The sequence below is a fragment of the Oncorhynchus mykiss genome, chromosome 1, assembly GCF_013265735.2.
Source record: "Oncorhynchus mykiss isolate Arlee chromosome 1, USDA_OmykA_1.1, whole genome shotgun sequence".
In the NCBI taxonomy this organism is placed as follows: Eukaryota; Metazoa; Chordata; class Actinopteri; order Salmoniformes; family Salmonidae; genus Oncorhynchus; species Oncorhynchus mykiss.
In genome coordinates this window covers 44,457,003-44,469,126 of record NC_048565.1, presented here as the reverse complement: position 1 = coordinate 44,469,126, position 12,124 = coordinate 44,457,003, and the positions used below count along the sequence as shown (strand labels likewise).

Here is a 12,124-nt window from a genome sequence, read left to right as displayed (position 1 = left end):
TGTCCCTCTCTCCCTCTCTGTCTGTCCCTCTCTCTCTCTCTTTCTCTCTGTCTTTCTCTCTCTGTCTCTCTCGTTCTCTCTCTCTGACTGACCAGAACATGTGGCTCATCTCACCCCATGTCAACGCTCAACGCTCACTCTCATAGAACAAAAGGATACAAGAGACTGCAAAAACAGGAGAGGAATGTGGCATGTCCTTAGTGGCTACCTCTGCTTTCCTCTACCTTTCTCTTTCTCCTGCCATTTGTTTTTACTGCCCCTACACTACCCTCCTTGATGAGCTGAAACTTTGCCATCAAAGCAGTCTCGGTGTGTGGGTGGGTGTGGGTGGGTGCGTGCGTGGCTGGGTGCCTGCCTTAGTGTGTGTGTCTCAGCGTGCGTGTCTCAGTGTGTGTCTCTTGACCACAGAGAGAGAACATCTGCTTGACAACAGCGGAGAGAGACAAAAACAGGGGGGGAATTCTAACAGGGCCACAAACAAAAAGCCCAGACAAAGATCCAGAGGAGATCCAGAACTCTGTTAATCCACTGATGCAGCCAGTTAGCAGGGTCTGAATGGATAGAATGGATAAGCAAACCCTTCTCCAAACAAATCCGAAAGGAGACTAAAGCACTTGACTGCGGAGTCACTTCCAGTCCTTCCTTGGGTGGCATTGGCCGAGCTGTTTACTCAGCCTTTGTACCAATCACAAATCAATGCAGCTGCTTCAATAGAGAGATTAGGCTTCAGAAACGGTGGGGGGATTCTACCTGAAGCACACCGTCTTTATTGATATCCACCTGGATAACATTGCGTTAGACATATGGCATTGCGTTAGACACACACCAAAAACAGAAGAGAGCGACATTCCAGTCACCCTGATAAAGTAGAGCTGTCTTGATCTCTTCGTTTAGAGATGAGGGGCCCAGAGAATGAGGATTGGGGAAAATTAGTTCACAGCATTGTTCACAGCATTGTTCACAGCATTGTTCACAGCATCGTTCACAGCATTGTTCACAGCATTGTTCACAGCATTGTTCACAGCCTTGTTCACAGCATCGTTCACAGCATTGTTCACAGCATCGTTCACAGCATCGTTCACAGCATTGTTCACAGCATTGTTCACAGCATTGTTCACAGCATCGTTCACAGCATTGTTCACAGCATTGTTCACAGCATCGTTCACAGCATTGTTCACAGCATTGTTTACAGCATTTTAGTAATTTAGGAGGCACTCTTGTCCAGAGTGACTTACAGTGTGTGCATTCATCTTAAAATATCACAGTCGTAGTAAGTAAAACATTTTCCTCAACAACGAAGTTCAAATAAAATGAAATTGTATTTGTCACATGCTTCGTAAACAACAGGTGTAGACTAACGATGAAATGCTTACCTACGGGCCCTTTCCAACAATGCAGAGAGAAAAAAAAGTAAAATAATAACTCAAGTAATAAATGCACAATGCGTGACGATAACTTGGCTTTATACACCGGGTACTAGTACCGAGTCGATGTGCAGGGGTACGAGGTAATTGAGGTAGATATGTACACATAGATAGTGATAAAGTGACTAGGCAACAGGATACATCATAGATAGTAAACAGCAACGTATGTGATGAGTCTAAAGAGTTAGTGCAAAAAGGGTCATTGTAGATAGTTAACCAATAGCTACCCGGACCAATTAACTAACTATTTAGCAGTCTGATGTCTTGGGGGGTAGAAGCTGTTAAGGGCCCTGTTGGTTCCAGACTTGGTATGTTGGTACCGCTTACCATGTGGTAGCAGAGAGAACATTGTATGACTTGGTGGCTGGAGCTTTGGACAATCTTTTTAGGGCTTTCCTCTGACACCGCCTGGTATAGAGGTCCTGGGTGGCAGGGAGTTACCTTGTCCTAGAGAGATTTACATGATTATCAAAACATCACGCCAGGGTAAGCCTACACGGAACTTCTGAAAAACCCTATGGGAAAAATGAATGGCGGAAAAGCGATTAGAACCATTTCCCTGTTTGACCGCTAGGTTTTCTGGGTAATTTGACTGATACTGTGGTACTCTATGGTGCAGCTGTAGAAATTTTTGAGGATCAGAGGACCCATTGGTGTGTGTGGACAATGATAGTACCTTAGTGATGTGAACACCAAGGAACTTGATGCTCTCCACCTGTGTTCCTTGTAATCCACGATCAGCTTTGTCTTACCGACGTTGAGGGAGAGGTTGTTGTCCTGGCACTACACTGCTAGGTCTCTGACCTCCTCCCTGTAGGCCAGGGTTCCCCAACCTGCGGCCCTGAAAAGAGTTGTAAAGTACAGAGAGTTGCTTTATAACCAATAATGCTTTGCCAAGTGCTCAGATTTCAAAGACATTTCTAAATAATAGAAGACGTTTTAAAAAGGGAGCTGGGACAATGGAGGGACTTAAATTCTAGATGTCCCCCTCACCATTTATCTTATCCCATTTCCTGACTCTTGAAGTTGTGGGATCTATTAGTGCCCGTTGCCTATTGAAGATCTTTGTGTTCGCACTTTATATTCACTTTGTTTGAAAATAAATCTGTTTTGACAACTTCACATCTCACTGGCTTTCATGATACATCACCCCTCTCTCCTTCCCTCCTTCCCTCCTTCCCTCCTTCCCTCCTTCCCTCCTTCCCTCTCCCACACCTTGCATTCCTTCCAGGTGAAGTGAACCTGGTCTTACTGTTCAATTAAGCTCCTCTTCCTCCTTCTCTCCTCCTCCTGCGATGGATTGGGGGCATTAACTTTCGGATGTAAGCTTAGCTCGCTGACCTGTTTTGGTTGGAGGACCTGAGGCATCGCGGTAGGTAGCCTGGTGGTTAGAGCGTTGGGCCAGTAACCCGAATGTAACCGAAACCCCGAGCTGACATGGTAAAAATCTGCTGTTCTGCCCCTGAACAAGGCAGTTAACCCACTGTTCCCCGGTAGGCCGTCATTGTAAATAAGAATTTGTTCTTAACTGACTTAAATAAAAATATATAAATCAAATCGCCGGCCCTGTTAAACTGATCACTGTGGGGAAGAACACTATGGTGTGAACATTGTGTGGACAAAAAGATTTGTTCCCAAAACACAAAAACTGTCCAGATGTGCGGATGATTCCATAATGTTCCATTCAGGATGCAAAACACACCCAACTGATATTGCAAGAACGTTCCCAGAACACATTTAATCTGTTCTTTAAAGGTTCCCAGAATATTTCTTTAGGTTGTGCGAACATTGTGGGATTATGACAAGAGATTGGTTCCTAAAACACTCAAACTGACTTTCAGATTTGATTGTATCTGGGTGCAAAAAGCATTCCTTTGATGTTGCAAGAATGTTGACAGAAGAGCCTTTCGGAGTTGTTTGTATAAGTCAGATACTCCGGCCAACATCAAACAGGTAACTATGTTCACGGCATTGGCCTTCCATGGATGTTTATATGACAAGTTATCGACTCTGGTTCATGTCTTGTACAGTGTTCACTCTCACCCGCTACAGCTAGCTTCGCTAAAGACGTTGGTAGCTAGCTAGAAAAAAAACAATGTATTACAGTGCTGATCTTCGCTGATGGGGCGTCATCATGTTAGATTTGCCTTCTCTTGTAAAAAAAATAAATACGCCAGTGACGAGTGCATGAGGATTAACATACGTGACACTGTGACGTAATTTGCGTGAGACTAATCGTTGAGTACGGCCATTTGTAACCCCACCCACCTGGACTACTTGGTTCGAGAGGTCAGTACCAGGTATCAAACGAGGCTGAATATCTCACTCGGTTCCAGGAATCAAGTGGAAATTAAATAGGAACTGTGATATTCACGGCACGGCCCCGCAGTGGAAAAGTGTTCTGGGAACATTCTTGTAACATCAGTTGAATGTCTTTTGAGTCTTAAAATAAACCTTGTAGAATCTGGACAGTTTGAAACGTATAGAATGATGGCTTGTCCTTCTTAATCAGGGTCATATTCATAACGAATGTTAAGTTCAGGTAGTGCCACCCTGTTTGTGTCCGTTTTCTTCCGTTTGGTGCGTAATGAATGCATCTCTGTTCTTGCGTAAGTCGATGCCTCGTTCAAAAACGGTAAACTAGATGGGTTGGGTTTGAGCATTCAGCCATATCACAGTTACACAGGCTAAAACACTGTTCTTCAGATCCAGATTGTGTAATTGTGTGAACACATGAGCTCCCAGTCACCCACACAGGGAATTTACAGGTATGATGACTCTGAAAAGTCAGTAGACTACTGGGGAATTCCAATTATACTGAACAAATATGTAAACGCAGCATGTAAAGGGTTGGTCCCATGTTTCATGAGCTGAAATAAAAGACCCCAGAAATGTTCCATACACACAAAAAGCTTATTTCTCTCTAAGTTTGTGCACACATGTATCCTGTTGCCTAGTCACTTTATCCCTATCTATGTGTACATATCTACCTCCATTACCTCGTACCCCTGGACATCGACTCGGTACTGGTACCCGGTGTATAAAGCCCAGGACCTCCACTTCACCTGCGGGATCATCTGAGACCAGCCACCCGGACAGCTGATATAACTGAGGAGTATTTCTGTCTGAAATAAAAAAAAACTTTTGTGGCGAAAAACTCCTTCTGGTTAGCTAGGCCTGGCTCCCCAGTGGGTGGGCCTATGCCCTCCCAGGTCCACTCTAGTCATGTGAAATCCATAGATTAGGGCCTAATGAATTTATTTCAATTGACTGATTTCCTCATATGAACTGTAACTCAGTAAAATGGTTGAATCTGTTGCATGTTGAGTTTTTTTTCCCCCAGAGGAATAGGACTTTCCATGCAGTCAACGTCATCAGTCTGATTGACTTGATTCCTCAGATACAAAGTCTTGAGAATAGTAAACTAAGTTTGAGCAGTACTTTCTTGGAGTTTATAAGATGGCTGTCACTCAGTTTATTTAATGGTGTCTTTGTGTTTGTTGTTCTAGGAGCGTTGGAGCAGGTCAGGAATGGTGGTTGGTCGGGTGTGGCTCATCTCAGGTAAGACTTAACTCTTAGCTCTTGTGGTTTACGTTGTACATTTGAGGTGCTGCTTTCACATGGGAAGGCTACTGTTTTCAATGAAGACATTGTAGCACAGCAAGATCTTGGGCTTTTTGAGGGGCATGATGCATGTGTTGTGCTGTAAGGAAGAAGTATAAGAAAGATTCCCTGTATCTGCGGATTCTCTCTGGCAATTTGATGACCATCTGAGAAATAGAATATCCTTAAACACCAGACTGTAGTAGTATACGAGAGGTGTAGATGAAACAGGATATAATAAAGTGTGTGTGTGTGTGTGTGTGTGTGTGTGTGTGTGAGTGTGTGTGTGTGTGTGTGTGTGTTTTTTTGTGTGTGTTTTTGTGTGCACGTACTCTAGTGCACGTGTGTCATTCTACTTCCCAGAGTATACACTGAGTATTCAGTATTCTTAGATACCACCTCGTATCGTTGACTATAGATTGGGGAAGGCTGTTTCTGCACTGTTGTTTTGATTGAAACCAGTCTCTCCTGCTTGTCTGTCTTGCCCTTAGGAATGAGGTTCAAGAGCTTTCGTATAGATCTTTATATCTGTGATCACTTATGGTGGTTCTAGTCTTCTATCTACAGGGATGGAAAGTTCTGTTCATGTGCAACGTTGTTGGAAATAACAATGAGTGTGTCTATAAGAAATGAAACTGTCTGTATTTTCGATTGTCACTTTATATCACGAGTGTTAGTAGATAACTATTTCATATTTCCACGAAGCCTACTTGTTCACGAGTCGATAGTGGCTGTCGGCAGATTCTTTTAGTATACACAGTTAATGAATCGAGAAAGGAATTTCAACACAATCTATATACCCGCTGAGATCTAATTCTTGACTCCGCAGAACATTTCAGATACTCCACAGTCGGTGGTCAATTGATCAATGACAGTAGTCCGATTCGCCAACCGGTGTAATTTTTCATGTCTTCACGGAGGCTGGATTGCATGGGAGCCAGTGCCCACTTTGAAGGTAAAGGTCATATGATAATCTATTAGTGGTCACATATGTTGTTGTCATTTTCACTACCATAAATGATCTGATACCAGCACTGTGTCTTTCTTTCTAAACCACCGAAACTCCACAGGCTTTATTTCCTGTAAATGGCGGTCAGGTGATTTCTGTCCCATCCGCTACTCTCATGTCTCTTTTTTTTTTTTAAACATTTGATGTTATACAGCAGTTATACAGTCTTTTTCAATACATCAAGAACCATCCACTTTAAATAGAAGTGTCCTGAAATAATTTGTCGCTAAATCATTCGCCCGGGTATCAAGCTGATAGGTCTAAGTAAACATTTGCCGCTTGTCTTTGGGTCATAACATGACAAACAGACACATTCCTAGTATCACACCATTGCCTGAGTCTCTTGGCGAGGAACCGGATTTCTCTTGGACCCTAAGATGAGGGGTCTATGGATGGAGGCATAGGACAGACACCCAGTGTGTCAGGTCATCCCTCAGTGAAGTGGTTCTGCTCAGAGTGACTCGACACTTTGGACATGTGCTAGCACACTTGTGCTCAGATACGTTTCGTTTTCGGATTAGTCTCTGCAGCTGCTGCCTCCCCACAGCTGACTGACCAGGGCTCTAGAACAGAGGTTGGGCTCAGGGTGCTGGACCCCCCCCCCCTTATCTATTCCACACCAGCCACCCTGGGCAGTCGCTACTGGGTGATTCCTCCCAGAGGAGGGGATTTTGGGGGGATTTTCACAAGATGTAATCCATAGAAGGGTCCTTTGGAGAAAGAATTGTTGACATATATTTTACATTTGCATTTTAAAGCAATTGAGGACTAATGAATTGAAGTTGGAAGATTTGTGCCATTTTGGACATACGCAAGCCTCCTCTAAGACACCATAATGCTTCATCTGTAGATACTACGGAGCAAAAAATGTCTGTCAAAGGAAGCTGTGAAGAGTAGTGATATGAGTAGTATTTTGATTTCATTAACAATTGTCTTACATTCATTGATGAATATTGAAACGTATAAACATGAATATTGAAAAATAGACCCATTTATATTTGCCTTTTTTTAAATATATATAAACAGTATAACGTTATATATTTTTGAAAATCATTTTCTCTGGTCCACTGTGCCAGACTGTCTCCCTTCCTGTCTATCTTTCTCTGGTTATCTCAGTCCTGACTCCGGGATCCAGTGCTAAAGTCAGAGTTCCAGAAAAGATCAGGATGAGCGGCACCAAGAAAAGGCCCCTCTGTTAGCTGCTCGTCGCGAGCTACACTCTGGTACCACGTCATCAATGACAGACAGTCTGCCAGGTTAGCCCCCGGTTTGTCTGTAGCTCGGTGGCTAAATAAAGGAAACATCTGCTCCTCTGCAGCCCTGCTGGCTGCACTAGATCCAGACAGACAGGGAGGAGGAAGAGTAGCTCGTTGTGCACGTCAGTCGGGTCTGGAGCAACTGCTGCCGTCTTCCCCTCATCCCGCCTCAGCCACCACCAACCCCTCAGTCCCTCTGCCACCACCATAACAGCTGCCGCCCCTGGATCAGTGTAGCGACAACCATCTTTCTCTCTCTCTCTCAGCAAAGACATGCCTCTGCACATGCATACAGCATATAACCCTAGCCCAAGACGTGGCGCTCACTCAGCTGTGCGCGCTTACAAGTGAGTGCGGGTTTTCGCTGTGTGTCTTGACATGGTTAGGTGGGCTCCCGTTGAACATCGGTTCTCACAATGGAAATCCCCCATTCAATGAGTGTGAGGAGAGAATGAGAGCAGAATGGGGTGATACTCATCCCTTTGTAGTTGGTCCACCTTGGACAGGGAGCTAAGACACAGAGGGGAGGCAGAGGGGGAAGAGACTAGCAGAGGGGGAAGAGACTGGCAGAGTGGGAAGAGACTGGCAGAGTGGGAAGAGACTGGCAGAGGGGGAAGAGACTGGCAGAGTGGGAAGAGACTGGCAGAGGGGGAAGAGACTGGCAGAGGGGGAAGAGACTGGCAGAGTGGGAAGAGACTGGCAGAGTGGGAAGAGACTGGCAGAGTGGGAAGTTACTGGCAGAGGGGGAAGAGACTGGCAGAGTGGGAAGAGACTGGCAGAGGGGGAAGAGACTGGCAGAGGGGGAAGAGACTGGCAGAGGGGGAAGAGACTGGCAGAGGGGGAAGAGACTGGCAGAGGGGGAAGAGACTGGCAGAGGGGGAAGAGACTGGCAGAGACTGGCAGAGTGGGAAGAGACTGGCAGAGGGGGAAGAGACTGGCAGAGTGGGAAGAGACTGGCAGAGGGGGAAGAGACTGGCAGAGGGGGAAGAGACTGGCAGAGTGGGAAGAGACTGGCAGAGGGGGAAGAGACTGGCAGAGGGGGAAGAGACTGGCAGAGGGGGAAGAGACTGGCAGAGTGGTAAGAGACTGGCAGAGGGGGAAAAGACTGGCAGAGGGGGAAGAGACTGGCAGAGGGGGAAGAGACTGGCAGAGTGGGAAGAGACTGGCAGAGGGGGAAGAGACTGGCAGAGGGGGAAGAGACTGGCAGAGGGAGAAGAGACTGGCAGAGGGGGAAGAGACTGGCAGAGAGGGGAAGAGACTGGCAGAGGGGGAAGAGACTGGCAGAGTGGGAAGAGACTGGCAGAGGGGGAAGAGACTGGCAGAGGGGGAAGAGACTGGCAGAGACTGGCAGAGTGGGAAGAGACTGGCAGAGGGGGATAGGACTGGCAGAGTGGGAAGAGACTGGCAGAGGGGGAAGAGACTGGCAGAGACTGGCAGAGGGGGAAGAGACTGGCAGAGGGGGAAGAGACTGGCAGAGGGGGAAGAGACTGGCAGAGGGGGAAGAGACTGGCAGAGGGGGAAGAGACTGGCAGAGGGGGAAGAGACTGGCAGAGGGGGAAGAGCTCACAGATTTGAACCGGATAACAGAATATGTCTGGTCGTCTGCAGCAGCAGAATGTCCCTTGGACCTACAGCTGAATTGAGATCAGTTTTGTGTCGTAGTAGAAAAGTCTCTTCATTCCTGAGTCAATAGACTCAAAGACAGTTCAGCAAGCTTTCAGGAGGCTAATTGCATGTTAAACGTAGAGCCGTAACTCAAACCTGTCAAGATGTGACTTCAGGTAGATCCCTAACCATAGCGAGGGCTATTTTTCTCACAGATCCTTGTCCTAGATATCTGTAACAAATCATTGCTAATAAGCACGTGTAGCTTGTGAATGTGACTAACATGTCTTCTGGGTGATGCACTACATCTAGGCCACTGGGCTGTTCTATACATTACATCCTGGGGGTATGGAGATATGGAGCACAGAGGCTGCGACTGTGAGAATAATACCCAGGGAGGAGGTCACGATCCTGGGAAGGAGTGGCCGTAAAACAGGCCTGTCTTGGAGCCATTGGGTCCTATCCTGTCCACTCGCCCGGGTGGACACAGAAATAAACTAGTGTGGGCTAGTACTCTCTCTGTCTCTCACAGCCTTTAAAATAATAACCCCATCAACTGAAAGGGAAAAGCAAGATCTGTTCTTCCCAGAGATTGTGGTGGGAAGAATCAATGACTTCCTCCTTCTTTCTCCAGGGACGGGGGACAGGGTCGTTGTTCCCTGAGGTCCCATAGTATTAATAGTGCCTCTGATAAGCCAGTGGTGTCACAGCATCTTGAGTTGTTGTGAGAACCTCTTGATATAGAATCAAAGAGATCTTAGGGAATACATTTCCCTGCCTCCTTCCTTCATCTGTTCAGCCCGGTGAGCTGTTCACCATGTCACTCGCACGATACTATGTCTGCGTCTGCGTTGACAATGCGTGACAGACACATGAGTGGTATATCAGGGACAACCTGACACTGGGTATTCTGTTGGGCTGTGACAGATTGAGCCCCGGAGCTCTGGGAGCGTTTTAGCCACTTGGTGACATGCTCGGAAGCCAGGGTAGGGTGAGGAACCTATCTCCGACATGGCTTTGCATCTACCTTTGTCACATACACAGGTCACAAAAGGATAGTTACAGGCTTTCTGCTGTGCAAATGACATATTGGCCCTGAATGCACAGGAAATACTGTAGCAATCAATCAATCAAATGTATTTCTAAAGCCCTTCTTACATCAGCTGATGTCACAAAGTGCTGTACAGAAACCCGGCCTAAACCCCCGAACAGCAAGCAATGCAGGTGTAGAAGCACGATGGCTAGGAAAAACTCCCTAGGAAGGCAGGAACCTAGGAAGAAACCTAGAGAGGAGCCAGGCTCTGAGGGGGGACCAGTCCTCTTCTGGCTGAACCGACCACTCATCCTGTGAGTTGACTCGGTTCAATATCCTATTCACAACAATACACTAGTTGGATAATAATGCTTGCTGAAAGCTGTCAGAGGGAGTGGAGAACGATTGTGCAGATTTAGAGTCAACTCAACAACAGACCCACTCAGCGTCGGCTTACTGGGGAACTGATTTATGCCAGGGAAAGTGACTTCTTATTGCAGATTTTTCTGAGGTACTTTTTCCAGTGTTGTTTGATAGACTGCCTCAAATAGGTTCCCTGAACAGGGACCATGGGAAAAGAAATTGCTGGAGTTGAGAAATGCTGGGAAAATACTGAGAGACGGACTGCCGTTGGTAGTGGGGCAGGGCATTGTGGGACCGGACTGAGAGAGTTTTTGGTCCTCATGCGTGAGTGACTACCCGGTGAAGAGAAAACATGGAGGAATGGATGCGAAACACAGGCCAACTATGACCAGCTGCAATTCCATCTAAGTTCAGTTTCCGTCTTGTTATGTTTGCTTGATTTCCTTCAGAGATGAGATGTGCTGCGGTGGGCAAGGTTGCGTTCAGCCGGCTCAATGGGCAGAGTCCCCTGACATGGGCATAGGAGCGGGCGCCCTCATCATGCATACCGACATACCAGGCTGATGGGGGCCGGTCCCAGTGCGAGGGTCAAGCGGGGAGCCCACCCAGGGCAGCGGGCCCTCCCCTGCCCACCTTCCATGTTCCATCAGGGCCCGGCTCAGGATCAAGGGCAGGCCATGTGTCGGGGGACAGCGCTAATGATTGCCTCGGCCATGCCATCCCTTTCATGCCCCGACCCCAGAGTCCACTTTCAGCTAATGCTATTTCCTGTAGATAAGTGCAAACATTCTCCTGTTTCTTTTTTTGTTGTTGTTGTGGTTTTGGGAGGGGAGGGGAGGGGTGGGGTGGTGGTGAAAATATGTGATTGAGTGGTTGGGGAGCAGGAGTGAATACATGATTCCCTGTGAGATTCCTTCATTACTCGATTTGACATTATTGCACTAGTAGTGATCGTAGTCTTCCTGAGATGTTTTTGTAAGTGTCCACGGCTAGTTTGCACTGTACTCTACATGCCTGTCTGTCTGTCTCAAAGAGCTTCACTGTTAGTAGCCAGAACCTGTTGCCCAGTTGGACCTTCATCGCTCTGTCCGTTAAGTGGCTTAATCAAGCCTGTATTACACGATTATTTTACTCACCCAAGACCTCCAAAATTGTTTCCAGCTTCGAGGGAGATCAGTCGAGATATTCGGCAGGCTTGATGGGAACGGGCCTTCTGGTTTGCTACAGCGCTGTAGCTTGGCCTCCCTTTCAAGTTGAAGCTGGGAAGAGCACAGCACACATATTTCGTAAGCTTTTTATGATCCACATGATGACCCTATATACAGGTCATCCTTATTATGTTCTTGTCCGCTCCTCATTGAAAGCACCAAACACCAAAAATAAATACAAATAGAAAGACTGCAAATGACTTCCTTGTTCAAGAATGTGTGTGTCATCATCAGACGTGCTAACTGAGTGCAGTGAGTTCAAGCTTTGTGAAAATGCTGCGCCACAATGTTGCGCTAATGTCCTCTCTCTCTCTCTGTCTCTCTCTCTGTCTCTCTCTCTGTCTCTCTCTCTATCTATCTCGGTCTGTCTCTCTGTCTCTCTCTCTGTCTCTCTCTCTCTGTCTCTCTTTCTGTCTCTCTGTCTCTCTCTCTGTCTCTCTTTCTGTCTCTCTCTGTCTCTCTGTCTCTCTCTCTGTCTCTCTCTCTGTCTCTCTCTGTCCCTGTCTCTCTCTCTGTGTCTCCCTGTCTCTCTCTCTGTTCCTCTCTCTGTCCCTCTCTCTGTCCCTCTCTGTCTCTCTCTCTGTCTCTCTCTCTATCTATCTCTGTCTGTCTCTCTGTCTCTC

General features: G+C 46.7%; 1 long non-coding RNA gene across 1 annotated transcript; it reads right to left on the bottom strand.

The window, feature by feature from the left end:
* Positions 1-667: 667 nt before the first annotated feature.
* Positions 668-11,868, bottom strand: LOC118964638. The gene is made up of 3 exons (XR_005051832.1): positions 11,430-11,868; positions 2,101-2,265; positions 668-1,871 (listed from the first exon to the last, which is right to left on the bottom strand). It is a non-coding gene; the product is annotated as an uncharacterized LOC118964638 (long non-coding RNA).
* Positions 11,869-12,124: the final 256 nt, after the last annotated feature.